The sequence below is a fragment of the Schistocerca piceifrons genome, chromosome 6 (genome assembly GCF_021461385.2).
Source record: "Schistocerca piceifrons isolate TAMUIC-IGC-003096 chromosome 6, iqSchPice1.1, whole genome shotgun sequence".
Classification (NCBI taxonomy): Eukaryota; Metazoa; Arthropoda; class Insecta; order Orthoptera; family Acrididae; genus Schistocerca; species Schistocerca piceifrons.
The window spans coordinates 91326752-91345520 of NC_060143.1; the positions used below are offsets into that span (position 1 = coordinate 91326752).

The following is an 18769-nucleotide window of genomic DNA, read 5'->3' on the forward strand; positions in this document are numbered from 1 at the left end:
GTTCACAATGTATATAAATGACCTAGTAGAAAACGTTGCATGCTCTTTAAGGCTGTTCGCAGATGATGCAGTTGTCTATACCAAAGTAGCAACGCCAGAAGATAGTAAGAATTTGCAGAACGACCTGCAGAGAATTGATGAATGGTGCAGGCTCTGGCAGTTGACCCTGAACGTAAATAAATGTAACATATTGCGCATACATAGGAAAAGAAATCCACTACTGTGCAGCTACACTACTGATGACAAACAGCTGGAGACAGCGTCTGCCGTAAAGTATCTAGGCGTAACTATCCAGAGCGACCTTAAGTCGAATGACTATGTAAAACAGATAGTGGGAAAAGCAGACACAAGACTATGATTCATCGGAAGAATCGTAAGGAAATGAAACTCACCCACGAAAGAAGTGGCTCTTCTTCGCCCGATTCTTGAGTATTGTTCATCTATCTGGGATCCCTATTAAGTAGGACTGATAGAGGAGGTAGAGAAGACCCAACGAAGACCGGCGCGTTTCGTCATGGGGTCATTTAGCTGGCGAGAGAGAGTTACGGAGATGCTAAACAAACTCCACTGGCAGACTTTTCAAGAGAGACGTTGTGCATCACGGAGAGATTTACCATTGAAATTTCGGAACAGAACTTTTCAGGAGGAGTCAAACAACATATTACTTCCCCCCACATATATCTCGCGTATTGAGCAAGAGGAGAAAATTCCATAAATTAGAGCCAATACATAGACTTACCGACACTCGTTCTTCTCACTCACTATTCGCGAGTGGTACAGGGTTGGAGGGATCAGAAAGTTGTACCGAAAGTACCCTCCACCACACACCAGTAGGTGGCTTGCGGAGTATGATGTAGATGTAGATGTAGGTGAGTGTCTTGTGTTTATTTGAGTGCCCCTTATATTTATTTTCAAGTTGATGGCCTAACAATCGGAAACTGGTTAGTTGAATACTAAATTTCGTGTAACGTTACACAAAAGTTTTGTGTTTTTCATTCGTAAAGAAGTGAATTTTTTATGTACATGTTAATAAGTACACTGGACCAAAAAGTTTGAGACATGACGCTAATTCCGCGTAACACCGTGTCTAACGTTGATAATGGCCTCAGATCAGCTAGGAACAGAGCCTACAAGTTTTTTTCAGGTATGCCGTATCCAGGGATAGCCACACATCGGCGATTATAGCCCGTAGGGCAACCAAATTGAGGGGGTATTTATGTCGCGTTTCACCCGCTGTTCCAAATAATCTATGACATTTTGTATGTGCTTAAGGCAGGGTCATTTAGAGAGCCAGTTGATGTTTGTGACCCATCAACACGGTTGTTGTCATCTTTTACACATTGTATGATGTGCTCGCAGGAGATGTGGCTAATAAAGACAACCAATCAGACGTCTACGATACGTTACACTATGTTCAATGAACTGACATGGAACCCATTGAGTGCGAGGTAGCAAGCTCGGTCTCTAGTAAGGCTCATTTAAAAGTGTCAATTACGACAGGAAAAATATTGGATGCTGATGACGCTCACCACATGCATCAGGAGGGCGACAGGAAGTGACTGTCCGGGAGGTGCAAACATCAATCTTCTATGGATGTATGTATTACACTTCACAACATGTACATCGTCGACATTCAAGAAATGTTCAAAACAAACCATTAACTTGCATCATGGAAACCGAATGAAAAATAGCACACCACAGTGATCACAAAGGCCCGCGCCATCAAGACTGAAGGAGAACTCTTTGGGAGTTAAAACCATCAGGACGTCCAGCTAGGTATCCACTCTTAAAGAATACTTATAGAATCATATCGGTGTAACGGGTGATAACAGCTGATGGATTGTGACGGCAAGCAACCGAATGCGAAACAGTCTCTCGTGAAAGTGGCTATCCTTTAAGGCCTAACTACAGATAGTACGATAATACGTTTTATAGGCACGCAAAAAGCAAACATCCTGAAGCTGAATTTGTCCAGTGGTTCCAGGGGGTATGAACTGCAATGTCACACATTTTTTGGGAGGTAGTTTACTCAAAATAAGTATAATTTTTATACGCAGACCAAGAATGAAGCAAAACCTAGTTATTTCGACCAGCTATAGATCAAAATCAGTGCTCATACCACAGTTGTATATCTCTTACATCCATTTTCCCACTTTTGCATGTTGTGACGTGAATATTCCCCGCTGCCCTTGCAAGATGACGCACACGAGAAAGAATCGTAAGGGGCAGAGTACCTCCAACTTCTCGCAGGACAACAAATAACTTTCCAGCCAATTTACCATTTAGATTAACAGTCGGAATAATTGTATGTGAATCCGTTAAGGCAATGGTGTTAGTTGATCTTGATACAACTCTCTCTGTACCTCTGATTTCCAGGGTTCCTTTAAGATCCATTTCCTCTTCAACTCCCCATTGGTAGGAGTTACAAACAAATACCTTACTCAACGATGGGATAATTTTATCTAATTTACAAATTTTCGGGCCGATTCCTCAGTTTGCTGTGCTTCGTCAAGATGACGCTTTGTTTGAAATTTCGTTATCATACGTCTTCCAGCTCGGTAGCGCGGTTTGAAGTTATGCAACCATACTCTGCTTCCCTTGAAATCAGTGTAATCTACGTCACGCGCAATTTGATGTGCATAACGTAGTAGATCACTATCCTGTAAATTACATTGAGAATCCTTGAAATGCGCAAACATCAGTTTTTGTAACAAGTGTGCCTTTTCCTCACTTCAATATCCGTAGTTTTTCTAATGCACTACACGATCATATTGCTGCGGACTTATCAAAATCTGTTCATGAGTATTTTTTTACTGTGCTGCCTATGATCTTCCATGTACTTATGTATGTTTCGTGCCCGCTCCCTGGACGACGATTATCCTTTACTGCGTTTCACTAGAGACGGGAATTGTGGCTCCCTGTCCAACAGAGATTATGAACTACATGGCTCGGCATCTGTTTCAGTATCATTTTTACTTGTTAAGCAAGTATCGTCATCACTGTACACCTCACATATGAAGGGCTTATTTCATTAGTGGTACAAGTCCATTGTTGTTCATATTGAGATACAGAATCCTAAAGTTAAATGAGCGCTGAAAAATCTGCAGTTGAGATACCAGAAATATTCAAGCATATGGCTTCTTGCTAGAGATGAAACCTTTCTTCGTGTTTGTTTGGCTCATTAATTTCAGAAGCATTATAGACAGAAAAGTGGAGGTAATGGTCTTGTACCACTATTGAAATAAGCCCATCATATATTGTCCGCACAGTCGGGCACATACGACACCACACATTCCACTGACTCATCTTGAAGAAACGCTAATACTTCATCTGTCACTTCTTTCTCTCTCTGCAAAATTCCTTGGTTCCTTTCTGCCGAAATGCCAAATTCGGCAAGCGCTGTATTCGGTATAACGCAATGTTTGCTTTGTTCACCGTTGCCATTACTCTGCTTTATATCAATACCACTAGCACTGTTGTGAGTTACTCGTCGACAAAGCAGTTAAACTATGCTCTGTAGCCTCATGCTGTACTCACGATTGGACACGTCCAGCCCCACCCCTGTTACCATTAAAGACAATATTGCGGTTGTATGGTAGACAATGTGTCGGACATCGAATGTCGTAATCAACATTAATCTTTCGCGACCTCGCACTCAAGGGGTTCCTAATGAGACGTACATAACTTTGTATAACTGTAGGTTCTTTTGTCATACAGAGTTATTCAGGGTGGTCCATTGATCGTGATGGGGCAAATATCTCACGAAATAAGCATCAAACGAAAAAACTGCCGGCCGCGGTGGTCTCGCGGTTCTAGGCGCGCAGTCCGGAACCGCGCGACTGCTACGGTCGCAGGTTCGAATCCTGCCTCGGGCATGGATGTGTGTGATGTCCTTAGGTTAGTTAGGTTTAAGTAGTTCTAAGTTCTAGGGGACTGATGACCACAGCTGTTAAGTCCCATAGTGCTCAGAGCCATTTGAACCATTTGAACGAAAAAACTACGCCGGCCGGGGTGGCCGAGCGGTTCTAGGCGCTACAGTCTGGAACCGCGCGACCACTACGGTCGCAGGTTCGAATCCTGCCTCGGGCATGGATGTGTGTGATGTCCTTAGGTTAGTTAGGTTTAAGTAGTTCTATGTTCTATGGGACTGATGACCTCAGAAGTTAAGTCCCACAGTGCTCAGAGCCATTTGAACAATTTTTGAAAAAACTACAAACAACGAAACTTGTCTAGCTTTAAGGGGGAAACCAGATGGCGCTATGGTTGGCCCGTTAGATGGCGCTGCCATAGGTCAAACGAATATCAACTGTGTTTTTTTAAATAGGAACGCCCATTTTTTATTACATATTCATGTAGTACATAACGTAATATCAATGTTTCAGTTGGACCTCTTTTTTCGCTTTGTGATAGATGGCGCTGTAATAGTCACAAACATATGGCTCACAATTTTAGACGAACAGTTGGTAACAGGTAGGTTGTTTAAATTAAAATACAGAACGTAGGTACGTTTGAACATTTTATTTCGGTTGTTCCAATGTGATACATGTACGTTTGTGAACTTATCATTTCTGAGAACGCATGCTGTTACAGCGTGACTACCTGTAAATACCACATTCATGCAATAAATGCTCAAAATGATGTCCGTCAACCTCAATGCATTTGGCAATGCGTGTAACGACATTCCTCTCAACAGCGAGTAGTTCGCCTTCCGTAATGTTCGCACGTGCATTGGCAATGCGCTGACGCATGTCGGTGGATCACGATGGCAAATATCCTTCAACTTTCCCCACAGAAAGAAATCCGGGGGCGTCATATCCGGTGAACGAGCGGGCCATGGTATGGTGCTTCGACGACCAATCCACCTGTCATGAAATATGCTATTCAATACCGCTTCAACCGCACGCAAGCTATGTGCCGGACATCCATCATGTTGGAAGTACATCGCCATTCTGTCATGCAGTGAAACATCTTGTAGTAACATCGGTAGAACATTACGTAGGAAATCAGCATAGGTTGCACCATTCAGATTGCCATCGATAAAAAGGGGACCAGTTATCCTTCCTCCTATAATGCCGCACCATACATTAACCCTCCAAGATCGCTGATGTTCCACTTCTCGCAGCCATCGTGTATTTTCCGTTGCCCAATAGTGCATATTATGCCGGTTTACGTTGCCGCTGTTGGAGAATGACGCTTCGCCGCTAAATGGAACGCGTGCAAAAAATCTGTCACCGTCCCGTAATTTCTCTTGTCCCCAGTGGCAGAACTGTACACGACGTTCAAAGTCGTCGCCATGCAATTCCTGGTGTATAGAAATATGGTACGGGTAGAATCGATGTTGATGTAGCATTCTCAACACCGACGTTTTTGAGATTCCCAATACTCGCGCAATTTGTCTGATACTGATGTGCAGATTAGCCGCGACAGCAGCTAAAACATCTGCTTGGGCATCATCATTTGTTGCAGGTCGTGGTTGACGTTTCACATGTGGCTGAACACTTCCGCTACGGTCGCAGGTTGGAATCCTGCCTCGGGCATGGATGTGTGTGATGTCCTTAGGTTAGTTAGGTTTAAGTAGTTCTAAGTTCTAGGGGACTGATGACCACAGATGTTAAGTCCCATAGTGCTCAGAGCCATTTGAACCATTTTTGAACACTTCCTGTTTCCTTAATTAACATATCTACCTGGCGAACGGTCCGGACACTTGGATAATGTCGTCCAGGATACCGAGCAGCATACATAGCACACGCCCGTTAGGCATTTTGATCATAATAGCCATACATCAACACGATATCGACCTTTTCCGCATTTGGTAAACGGTCCATTTTAACACGGGTAGTGTATCACGAAGCAAATACCGTCCGCACGTGATACCACGTACTTATACGTTTGTGACTATTACAGCGCCATGTACCACGAAACGAGAAAAGTGGTCCAACTAGAACATTCATATTTCTTTACGTACTACACGAATATGTAATAAAAATGGGGGTTCCTATTTAAAAAAACGCAGTTGATATCCGTTTGACCTATGGCAACGCCATCTAGCGGGCCAACCATAGCGCCGTCTGGTTTCCCCCTTCAAGCTAGACGAGTTTCGTTCTTTGTAGTTTTTTCGTTTGATGCTTGTTTCGTGAGATGTTTGGACCGGTCACTATCGATGGACCACCCTGAGAATAATGTTCTTGATAGAAACAAATACTCTGTAATGCTGACGCTCTCATAAAAGTCTCCGAGTGTTAGTAATGCTTAGTAGTGTCGGGCATCGTTGATGTAATGTCCTCACTGCAGTTTTCCGTAGTACTGTTGATAACTCTACAGATGCACTGAAGCTGGGGCCAAAGCACTGAGCGCGGCAGTTTAAAACGACGTGCCAGCCAATCAGCGTCGTGAGAAGTTAGGTCATATCGGTTTATCGTCCTCTGGTGGCGAGTAGGCGTGGAATCGCCTCTCCGAGAACAGCAAGCGAGCTCTCCCAGCGGCGTCATGGTGCGAGGTTTAAACGTGCCGTCTCCCTCTAGCTGTGAGCAGCGCGGCACACTGGGTGCCGCCATACCGCAATACACTCGTCATCAAGGTGCAGAAGAAACGGCAGAAAAAGCACATGCTACCAGTCAATTATTGCCTACCACCTACTCCTATTGTCTATTACTTACGCAGATGTTGTCAGACATAAAAGACCTAAAAATACACTACTGGCCATTGAAATTGCTACACCAAGAAGAAATGCAGATGATAAACGGGTATTCATTGGACAAATATGTTATACTAGAACTGACATGTGATTACATTTTCACGCAATTTGGGTGCATAGATCCTGAGAAATCAGTACCCACAACAACCACCTCTGGCCGTAATAACGGCCTTGATATGCCTGGGCATTGAGTCAAACAGAGCTTGGATGGCGTGTACAGGTACAGCTGCCCGTGCAGCTACCACAGTTTATCAAGAGTAGAACTGGCGTATTGTGACGAGCCAGTTGCTCGGCCACCATTGACTAGACGTTTTCAATTTGTGAGAGATCTAGAGAATGTGCTGGGCAGGGCAGCAGTCGAACATTTTCTGTAGCCAGAAAGGCCCGTACAGGACCTGCAACATGCGGTCGTGCATTATCCTGCTGAAATGTAGGGTTTCGCAGGGATCAAATGGAGGGTAGAGCTACGGGTCGTAACACATCTGAAATGTAACGTCCACTGTTCAAAGTGCCGTCAATGCGAACAAGAGTTGACCGAGACGTGTAACCAATGGCACCCCACACCATCACGCCGGGTGACACACAAGTATGGCGATGACGAATACACGCTTCCAATGTGCGTTCACCGCGACGTCGCCAGACACGGATGCGACCATCATGATGCTGTAAACAGAACCTGGAGTCATACGAAAAAATGACGTTTTGCCATTCGTGCACCCATGAGTGCACCATCGCAGGCGCTCCTCTCTGTGGTGCAGCGTCAAGGGTAACCGCAGCCATGGTCTCCGAGCTGATAGTCCACGCTGCTGAAAACGTCGTCGAACTGTTCGTGCAGATGATTGTTGTCTTGCAAACGTCCCCGTCTGGTGACTCAGCGATCGAGACGTGGCTGCACGATCCGTTACAGCCACGCGCATAAGATACTAGGCCGTTGGGAAACAGCACGGCGTTTCGTATTACCCTCCTGAACCCACCGATTCCATATTCTGCTAACAGTCACTGGATCTCGACCAACGCGAGCAGCAATGTCGCGATACGATAAACCGCAACCGCGATAGGCTACAATCCGACCTTTATCAAAGTCGGAAACGTGATGGTACGCATTTCTCCTCCTTACACGAGGCATCAAAACAACGTTTCACCAGGCAACGCCGGTCAGCTGCTGTTTGTGTATGAGAAATCGGTTGGAAACTTTCTTCATGTCAGCACGTTGTAGGTGTCGCCACCGGCGCCAACCTTGTGTGAATGCTCCGAAAAGCTAACCATTGCATATCACAGCATCTTCTTCCTGTCGGTTAAATTTCGCGTCTGCAGCACGTCATCTTCGTGGTGTAGCAAGTTTAATGGCCAGTAGTGTAATATTTCGAATAATAACATTCCATAACCTCATACAGGATCAAATTGTTAAGTAACTCATCTACATATACAATTACATCGATATACCGCAATCCACCTTACGGCGAGTGGCGGAGGTACCCTGAACCACTACCAATTATTTCCATCCCTGTTCCACTCGCAGAGTGAGGGAGACTGTCTACATGCCTCCGTATGAGCCCTAATTTATCTTACCTTACCTTTGTGGTCCTTACGCGTAATGTAGTAACACTTACATGTTGTTTGAACCTACCGGTAGCGATCCTAGCAGCCCGCCTCTGAATTTCTTCGATGTTTTCCTTCAATCCGACCTGGTACGGATCCTAAACACTCGAGCAGTACTCAAGAATAGGTCGCACAAGCGTCCTACATGCGGTTTCCTTTACAGATGAACCACACTTTTCTAGAGTTCTCCCAATAAACCCTAGTCGATCATTCGACTTTCCTATCGCAATCCTCACAAGCTCGTTTAATTTCATATCGCTTTGCAACGTTTATCCCAGATATTTAAACGTCGTTGTTTTGTGAACCGAGACACTGTGTATCCGAACATTTGTTTTTCCTACCCATCTGCTTTAAATTACATTTTTCTGTGTTTAGAGCTAGCCGTCATTCATCACAGCACCTAGAAATTTTTTCTAAGTCGTCTTGTATCTTCCTACAGTCACTCGACTTCGACACCTTAACGTACACCACAACATCATCAGCAGAAAACCGCAGATTGCAGTCCGCCAAATTATTTACGTAAATAGAGAACAATAGCGGTCCTAACACACCTCCCTGGGGCACTCCTGACGATATCCTTGTCTCTGATGAACACTCGCAGTCGAGGTCAACATACTGGGTTCTATAACTTAAGAAGTATTCAAGCCAGTCACTTATCTCTGAACCTGTTCCACATGCTCGTACCTTCTTTAACAACCTGCAACGGGGTACCGTATCAAACATCTAGAAATATGGGCCGGCCGGAGTGACCTAGTGGTTCTAGGCGCTACAGTCTGGAACCGCGGGGTAGTTCTAAGTTCTAGGGGACTGATGACCTCAGAAGTTAAGTCCCATAGTACTCAGAGCCATTTGAACCATTTTAGAAATATGTCATCTGCCTGATTCCCTTCATCCATAGTTCGCAGTATATCATGTAAGAAAAGTGCAAGCTGAGTTTCGAATGAGCCATTCTTTCTAAAATCATGCTCATTCGTGGACATAAGCTTCTCAGTCTCAATAAAATTTATTATATTCGAACTGAGAAAATGATCAATCCAAGCTATAATTTTCCGAGTTCAAAAGCGCTTAGTATTAACTTCTGCTTTGCAGTGTATTTATACCTGAATGAAATTTGCCATGAATAATATTCACTCTTTTAAACCAGTAGCTCAGTTCGTAAAATGAATATTGCAAATAAGAATAATCTTCACAAAGGCTTCAAATCACTTACATTGATCCAGAAAATTGTCCAGTACTCAGGAAGATACATTTCCAGTAACTTGCCAGCAACCACAAAAAGCTTAAGTACTAATAAAATTCATTTAATCGGAACCTAAAGAATTTATTGGTGACCAAGTCCTCCAACTCCACTGATGAATATCTAAGTAGAGCCAACAGATGTTTATATGTTGCTAATACTCAAGGGACGCGTGTCGGTAAATTTAGTTGGTAGCTAAAATTATTCACTACAGACCAATGATGTTTATACATGCGAGTAGCCTCAGTCTCTCCCATTATGCACTATGGTGTTTAGGCCGCGCTGGGTGAAAGTGGGTGGTTGTAGGTGACGAAAATTGTAATGCTGACTCGGCGCTGCCAACTCAAATTGCGAAGTGTAATCTCTGCCTAGCGCGTATTAGTAATATTTATAATTATCACAGGAAAAAAATAATGAAGGAAAAACTACACTCGAAAATTGTGGTTCAGTTCCAATTCAGCAATTAAAGGAGGAGTAATTAATATCTGTGTTTAAAAAAAAGGAAGGTGAAAATATATTGGAAAAATGCCCAAACGTAAAAACAACTTTTAGCGACCCTGTATAGTGTCGAAAAAACAAAAGGTGGCGCGGAACAACGAAACCGATGAAGAAAGAAGCATGTCTAGCAGTGTTCTCTTACATATAAGATATTTGTCCGTATAATGATTTTTAAAAAATAACGAAAAAGTCTTGCACCGCAGTTTTTTGTCATTATTACATTCATAAAACTACTGGCAGGAAACAAAAACGCCAGCGAAGCGGATTATTTTCAGCTGGTATCAAGTAATGCGGGTATTAGTTCAACCTGATTTCTGCATATCTTCAGCTCAATAACGTAATCAATGTAAATGAGGCTTGTAAAATGATTTACTGTCTGATAATGTATCTGTTTAATAGCCTAATATTTATAATCCCAGCATACTCGAAATTTCTAGGTGTTTACTCCTTTTTTAACGAAAACATGTTTCAGATTTTTTGACTTATTCCATATCCTTTAGGACTAGTTCGCTTGAGGTTTGTGGAAGGTACATTAATATATCTCTTATTCTTTGTAAATGTGTATTGGGTATTCTTGTTTAATGACAAATCTCACAACCTTGATGATTTCCTCACTCGGCGTATCTATAGAACAAAAAGTACATCTAATGTGGTCTATATGTAGTATACTCTAGTCTAATCTAATCTAATCGAAACTGTTCACTTTCTGTACTGTTTGGCCCACTGCAGACATGCACCTTCACGTGCCGCTGTGAAAGACCACTGCTCAGTGGTCTTTTACGAGAGTTGTATTGCCTTAAGCATTTCATCTCATTTTCATCGACTCGCAAGTCGCCGAAGGGGATAGAAACATTTGCAGCAGGTGGACGAGTAATACCGGGAATGGTCTCCCAGCCAGGAATGGCATAAATCATTTCAAATATTTTTTATGATGAACCGGACTCATAAAGTCCACTGCATGCAGTTCCCTTTCCAATGTTCGCGCTTGACATTGGTTCACACGGACTAGCATTCACTGCCAACAGCAATCCATGTCGGGTTTGGATCCGATTGATAGTGACAAGGCACTTTATGACTGCTTTCTTTCGGCGTGTTACGTGGCTGTGAGTGGTACATCATTCTTTGCACAGCCAGCATTGAGACATCAATAGGTCGAGAAACTTCATTCGCAGTGTGGTGGTGGGTACGTCCAAGCAGGGTGCTTCATTTCTGGCATTCTGCCACATCTCCACGTTGACCCACTTCACTGCACAGCTTCCATACAACTGACTGCTGAATGCACATCACTGTCACTGTCATTACTTACGGCAGCGGCGGAGGTTCAGGACCATTACATTCCACAATACGGGTGATTCAAAAAGAATACCACAACTTTAGGAATTTAAAACTCTGCAACGACAAAAGGCAGAGCTAAGCACTATCTGTTGGCGAATTAAGGGAGCTATAAAGTTTCATTTAGTTGTACATTTGTTTGCTTGAGGCGCTGTTGACTAGGCGTCAGCGTCAGTTGATGCTAAGATGGCGACCGCTCAACAGAAAGCTTTTTGTGTTATTGAGTACGGCAGAAGTGAATCGACGACAGTTGTTCAGAGTGCATTTCGAACGAAGTATGGTGTTAAACCTCCTGATAGGTGGTGTATTAAACGTTGGTATAAACAGTTTACAGAGAATGGGTGTTTGTGCAAAGGGAAAAGTTCTGGACGGCCGAGAACGAGTGATGAAAATGTAGCACGCATCCAGCAAGCATTTGTTCGCAGCCTAGGAAAATCGACTCGCAGAGCTAGCAGAGAGCTGCAAATTCCACAATCAACTGTATGGAGAGTCCTACGAAAAAGGTTAGTTATGAAACCTGAACGTCAACTACCCGAGGCGATGGATCGGCCGCCAGGCAGCCCGTGACAGAGCACTTCATCACTGGCCTCCAAGAAGCCCTGATCTTACCCCCTGCGATTTTTCTTATGGGGGTATGTTAAGGATATGGTGTTTCGGCCACCTCTCCCAGCCACCATTGATGATTTGAAACGAGAAATAACAGCAGCTATCCAAACTGTTACGCCTGATATGCTACAGAGAGTGTGGAACGTGTTGGAGTATCGGGTTGATATTGCTCGTGTGTCTGGAGGGGGCCATATTGAACATCTCTGAACTTGTTTTTGAGTGAAAAAAAACCTTTTTAAATACTCTTTGTAATGATGTATAACAGAAGGTTATATTATGTTTCTTTCATTAAATACACATTTTTAAAGTTGTGGTATTCTTTTTGAATCACCCTGTACATACAAATAAAAGTGGCAAAAATTTGGAAATTTGTGGTAAGTTCCTATGGGACCAAACTGCTGAGGTCATCGGTTCCTAGGTTAAACTAACTTACGCTAAAGACAACACACACCCATGCCCGAGGGAGGACTCGAACCTCCGACGGGAGGAGCCGCGCGAACCGTGGTAAGGCGCCCTAGACCGAGCGGCAAGCCACCGCAGCATAAAAGTGGCCCGCAGATCACAGTTTCAGGGTACAAAGAAACACAGCGTAAGAAAGGAAATACAGTACAAACATGGCTACTGCAGGTATTTAAAGTGACCACCATTCATCTCTAGGCACTTCTGGGCCTTGGTTAGCAAATTGCTAAGGCGGATCGAAACTGGACTGCTGCAATTGCTGCAGTCTCATCCGGAATGTTCCGCTCCAGTTCCTGAAGACTATGAGAGTTGTTGCGATACACCTTAGACTTGAGGGCTCTTTACACAAAATAATCGCACACTGACTGATCGGGTGATCTGGTTGGCCAGCTAGGGCCGTGACCAGACTGACCTCCGCTAACAACTCTGTCAGGCGTGAAGTTAGTGCAAATGTGCTTCAAGGTTCGGCCTGCTGTATGGGCAATTGCTCCATCCTGTTGGAAGTAACTATGTGTTTTTCCCCGTTAGTGTTGCCACAAATGGTTTCAAAATGCTCTCAATGTAACGCGCCGAAGTCAGCGTCCGATGAAAGAGGATGGGACCAATAATGCGGCGTTCAGACACTGCACACGAAACCCCAACCTTCTGATCATGCAATAGTGTTTTGTGGGAGTTACGCGGATTCTCCACTGCCCAGGACATGTGATTCTGTGAGTTGACATAACCACTCACGTAAAAGCACGCTTCTTCAGACATGAAGCCATGACCAAGCCATTCACTGTGCTGGAGGCGCTGACGAGCATCTACTGGTTTTAACGCACGGTCGGGAGAGACGCGGCAGCAACGCATGGGTAGGTCCAGATGGAATATTCGTCCGCATGATCGACATGATATGTCCGTATCTTACGACAGGCGTCCGATTGATTTGATAGAACTCTGAAACATTTTATAGTGGACTGCAGCCACATTTTCTGGTGAGCGGACATGTTTTGGAACGTTGTTTGACCTGTTCAAAAAAGATCCTGGCTGACGCGATTTTCGGACTAAGCGTTCCATGGCACTCTTGAAAGGTGGCTACACTGAGCCACAGCGCCAGAGAGTTTTGTTTCGCCGCCTCCACCGGCAGTGATTATTGAGAAGTAGCGGAGGACAGTGCTTGTTGAGAACTCGTAGCAGTGAGTGCTTGCTGAGATGTCGTAGTGAAGAGTGCTTGTCGAGATGTGGCAGTAGGGAGTTCTTGTTGAGATGTGGTAGTAGCGAGTCGGTGTGGAGATATTGTAATGATTAGAGTGCTTTTCGTCAATATATGAAGGTAAAAGAAAAAAAAAATTTTCCTTTTCTTTTTATTATCTCAATGTCTTAAATAATGCGTCATTACAGGTTCAGTCAACAAAGCATCTGGCTTGTGTTCTTGTATTAGAGTCTAATTCTGCTTTCCTTACGCAATTATAGTATTTCTATTTTTTTAATTACTTCAGTATAAATGATATTTAAAATTTCTTGTCTTATTGAAGAAGAACCGTGCCAGATGTGTACGTTGAATCACACTTCCACACACAGAACAGCTACACTTGTGCTTTGTTGGCTTCGTAGGTTTTATAGTTGCTGGGGACTTAATTAATTAATTGTATTAACGGAAGTTTTCATTTCATTCTTTGTTGTTGTTCTATGCAGTCAGATTGCGTACAAAAACTAGTCAGGGCCAACCGTTTACGAGACACAGCGTAATCGGACATACAGCTACTAAAAAAATAAAAATGATTTTCAAATTTAATAATAATTAAGCCCCCATGCACTCTTTGCTGGCACTTTGACACCACTGAACTTCTCAGCAAACAACTAACCTCACCGTTTCCACGACTTTGTTGTCACGTAACTTTCCATAACGAACACCTGCTGCTCTAGTGTGAGTACATCGTCCTCTTTGCGCCGTTCCACTCACACTGACACAGCCCGAACTATGCTCTGAACCGGTGTAGGTCGCCGGCCGCGGTGGTCTAGCGGTTCTAGGCGCTCAGTCCGGAGCCGCGCGACTGCTACGGTCGCAGGTTCGAATCCTACCTCGGGCATGAATGTGTGTGATGTCCTTAGGTTAGTTAGGTTTAAGTAGTTCTAAGTTCTAGGGGACTGATGACCATCGATGTTAAGTCCCATAGTGCTCAGAGCCATTTGAACCAACCGGTGTAGGTCAAATGGCGGGCGTACACATGGTGTGCGCGTCACGGGATGTGGTTATATGCATACATTAACCTCCAGTCGTATTCACTCTTCCAGACCACTTTTATTTGCCCCACCCTGTATAAATTAACTTGTAGATAAATAATGCACACGTATCACTAAAGGCAGAAATCTGGATGAAACCAGATGCTAATAAGCAATGAAATACTGAATTCTCATAACAGATTTTGCTGAATACTTTTACTATCTCGACGTAATACCCATGGCTTCACCCAAGTATGTTTCCTTTCCTTCCGCCACTTTTTCTTCTAAATGCACTCACAGAGCAACTGTGGTACAAGCAACTGCAGCGCATAACAACAAGTTGTTGTTGTCCGCCATATTGAAATCTGACGAAAATTATGACGACAGTGTAATACCCATTTTTAGTACCATGTCAAAGATCTTTGTCAAAGAAATATGATAGAGTACTACCGGCCTAAGGCCGATACAGCATCACTGAATACGGTTGTAAATACGAGTATAACGAAAGTCAGGAAGGTCTTTTTGTTTAGCAAGAGCGATAAGAGACAGATTTAAGATTACTTGACAGATCATCTCGAAAATTTCATCACCAGCACTAACAGCGCTAAGCATCAAAGGACGAAGTTCACGAGCGTCGTACAAAACGCTTCAGACAAGTATGTAACGAGCAGAATTGTAAGGGATGGAAAACATCCACCGTGTCACCGTGTTTCGACAACGGTAATCAAACTAAGCCAAAAAGAGGACGGCTGTGCATGGAGCGTTCTGTCTACCGACTTGACAAAACATACTAAGAAGTTCTGGTCTTACGCTAAATCAGTGAATCAATCGAAGCCATCTGTCCAGACACTCCGTGATCATAACGACACTGAAACAAAGAATAACACAAAAAGGCCAAAACAGTAAAAGTCTTTTTCCAAAACTATTTCACAGAGGAATATCACACATTAGCTCCTCCTTTAAATCGTCGCACGAACGACAAAATGAGAGAATCGAAATAAGTGACTAAATGATAGAAAAGCAAATGAAATCGCTAACGGAGGAAAGGCCACTGGACCTGACGAGACACCAGTTCGAATCTACACGGAGCATGCGAAAGAGCTTGCCCCTGTGTCAACGGCACTGTACCGTAGGTCTCTTGACGGGCGAAGCGTTCCTAATGATTGGAAAAAGCACAGGTCATTCGTGTTTTCAGGAAGGGTCGCCGAACAGACACACAAAAATATAGGTCTATGTCCCTGACGTTGGTCCTCTGTACAGTTCTGGAATACGTTTTATGCTCGTGTATTAGGAAATTTTTGGAGACCAAAAATCTCCTCTTTAGGGACCAACATGGGTTCCGAAAACAAAAATCGTCCAGGTGACACAGGATGCAGAAGGTACAGGCGCCCAGGTAGATACCGTGATCCATGATTTCCGAAAGGCATTCGGTACAGTGTGGAATATCGGACCAGCTGTATGACTGGATTCAAGAGTTTCTAGCAAACAGAGACCAGCACGTCATTCTGAACGGAGAGAAATCTACAGACGTAGAAGTAACTCCGGAAGTGCCGCAGAGTACTGTAGGACAATTATGTTGCGCAATGTACCGGGTGGTTATAATTAAACTTTGCTTATTTAATACGGAAACTAATTACCGTACGAATACCAAACAAGGTAGCATTAATGTCAAGGACATGCGGAAGATAAATAATCCAGAATCAATTCAATTGAAACGCTTGTAATGAGCTGCTACGGTACATCATACCATTACATACCAGTACCATTACTGTAACAAAATGGGCTCAATATGGTACCCATCAGTGTCGAGAAGAGGCTGAAAGCGCAGGATTGTATTCTGCACACCAGATCGAAGCATGTCCGTAGGTGTGCTGGCTACCTCTCTTGATATGCTGGGTTTCTATTCAGCACATGTGTAAATGTTCACCTTGTAAACCCTGTCCTTTAGGTAGCCCCACAATCAGATATCACAGGGAATGAGATTAAGTGATCGTACTGGCCAAGCATTTGGAAACTTTCGGCTGTTAATTCGAGCAGGAGCGTATCACAGTAATGCTGGCCAATCACATTGCACGTCTTGTTCCTTGATCGCCAACCTGTTCAGAAAGAATGGGCCAATAATGAACGTAGCCGTGAAGCCACAACATACGGTGACACGTTCACCACACAGAGGAACTTCATGCACAGTGACTGGAGGTGAAGATCCTCACACTCGGCAGTTTTGTGTGTTCAGTGAAAAATGAGCTTCATCTGTCCGTAGGATGGTCCAGGGCCAACCCTCGTCAACTTCAATCCTTGCGAGAAAGTGGAGAGCGAAGTCAACACGTCGTTGTGCGTCCTGTGGTGCAAGCTGCTGTACAATATGGATCTTGTACGGATACCACTTGAGAATGGTGAAGCACCTTCCGTACAGTGGACCACGGGATGTTCAACTGTCATGACACAACACGCGCGCTGTCTGAAGATTGGAAACAGCTCGCAGCGTTGTCTGCCACAGAACAGCGATTTCATGAACTACCTGTGGTGCAACAGGTAGTCGGCCTCTTCCCAGAGCAACGCCCAGTTCTCCAGTTGATTAGAAATTCTTCATTATGCTCCGCACAGCAGGTGGAGAAAGAGGACCCTTCCGTAATCCTTTCAGCCGGCGATATTCTCGAAGTGCAGCCGCAGCATTACTGTTGTTTTGATAATAGAGCTTCACCAATAATGCCCTGCTCCTTTCGTCCAAGCTCATATTGAGACGTCAACAAGAGCACTTCGACTAGTCAGGTGTGTAAGACTACGAATCACGATGCCTGATCACGGCATCTGGTGGCCATAGTTGGAACTGGACGGTGGTGCTGTGACGCATAGAAATCATACTCCCCATACCTTGGACACTAATGCTACCAAGTTTGGTACACGTACGGTAATAACTTTCCGTGTGATAACGTGTTAAATAGGGAACATTTAACTGTAGCCACCCGGTATATAAACAGTTGGCAAATGACGCAACCACCCACAAATAGTTTTTGAGTGTTTTCGTCTACCATGTTCGTCGTCAGATGGCTAACAATTTTCGTTAGGTAGAGTTTGGGTTGACAGCATGTAGTCTGCTGCACACTGCACAAGAATATTTGATTATTTAGTGGCACTTTATTCTCTGTTTCATTAATAAAAATACGCTAAAGTGCTTGCAATATATGAGGCAAAATACTTGTGTTCACTTATATACGTTCCAGCTGGTGGCGGTTCGTTTTGTTGTGGTCCATTCAAAAAGTATTTGTGGCTGGTTGCTTAATTCACCAAGTATCATTAACAGGCGCGAAATTCAGGAGATCCAACGCGGATAATAACAATATATATATATATATAACCTATTAGATAACATCGGTAGTTCCATGAGGCTTTTCGCGGATGATGCTGTTGTATACAGAGAAGTTGCGACACTACAAAATTGTAGGGAAATGCAAGAAGACCTGTGGAGGATCGACGCTAGGCTCAATGAGTTGCAACTGATCCTCAGTATGAACAAATGTGAGGTATTGCGAAGACGCAGAGAGAAAGACCCTTTACTACAGAACAATTGCTGCAAGCAGTTACTTCCATAAAATATCTAGGAGTTTGCCTACGAAGAGACCTGAAATGGAGCGAGAATCCTCACGAAAGTGTGCCACAGCGGCCAGCATGCAATTCTCCATGGACGCACCAGCAAATCAGGGATTCAATGCAACGGTGGGTTGATGGATGTATCTTTGCTAACGGAGGGCATTTTTAACATCTCATTTAGGAAAGTGTTTCACATTGTGCTGTTCAGTTTTTTTCTTGTGTGTTTCGCGTGAGTAAACTCTTGAAGAGTTGTAGAAACTGATCTCTAATAAGATGGAAATAAGGCGTTTCCCGATCCATGTTCAAATGTTCAATCCCGGGTCCGGCCATCCTGATTTAGGTTTTTTATGGTTTCCCTACGTAGCTCCAGGCAAATATCGAGATGGTTCCTCTGAAAGGGCACGGCCGACTTCCATCCCCGTCCTTCCCTAATCCGATGGGACCGATGACCTCGTTGTTTGGTCTCTTCCCCCAAACAACCCAACCCAAATGTTCAAATGTGTGTGAAATCTTATGGGACTTAACTGCTAAGGTCATCAGTCCCTAAGCTTACA

The 18769-nt window shown here is 43.9% G+C and overlaps 1 protein-coding gene across 2 annotated transcripts in view; it reads right to left on the reverse strand.

Moving 5' to 3' along the window:
- Window positions 1–18769, reverse strand: part of LOC124802607 (pancreatic triacylglycerol lipase-like) — a 237942-nt gene that overhangs the window by 155686 nt on the left and 63487 nt on the right. The window lies entirely within an intron of this gene.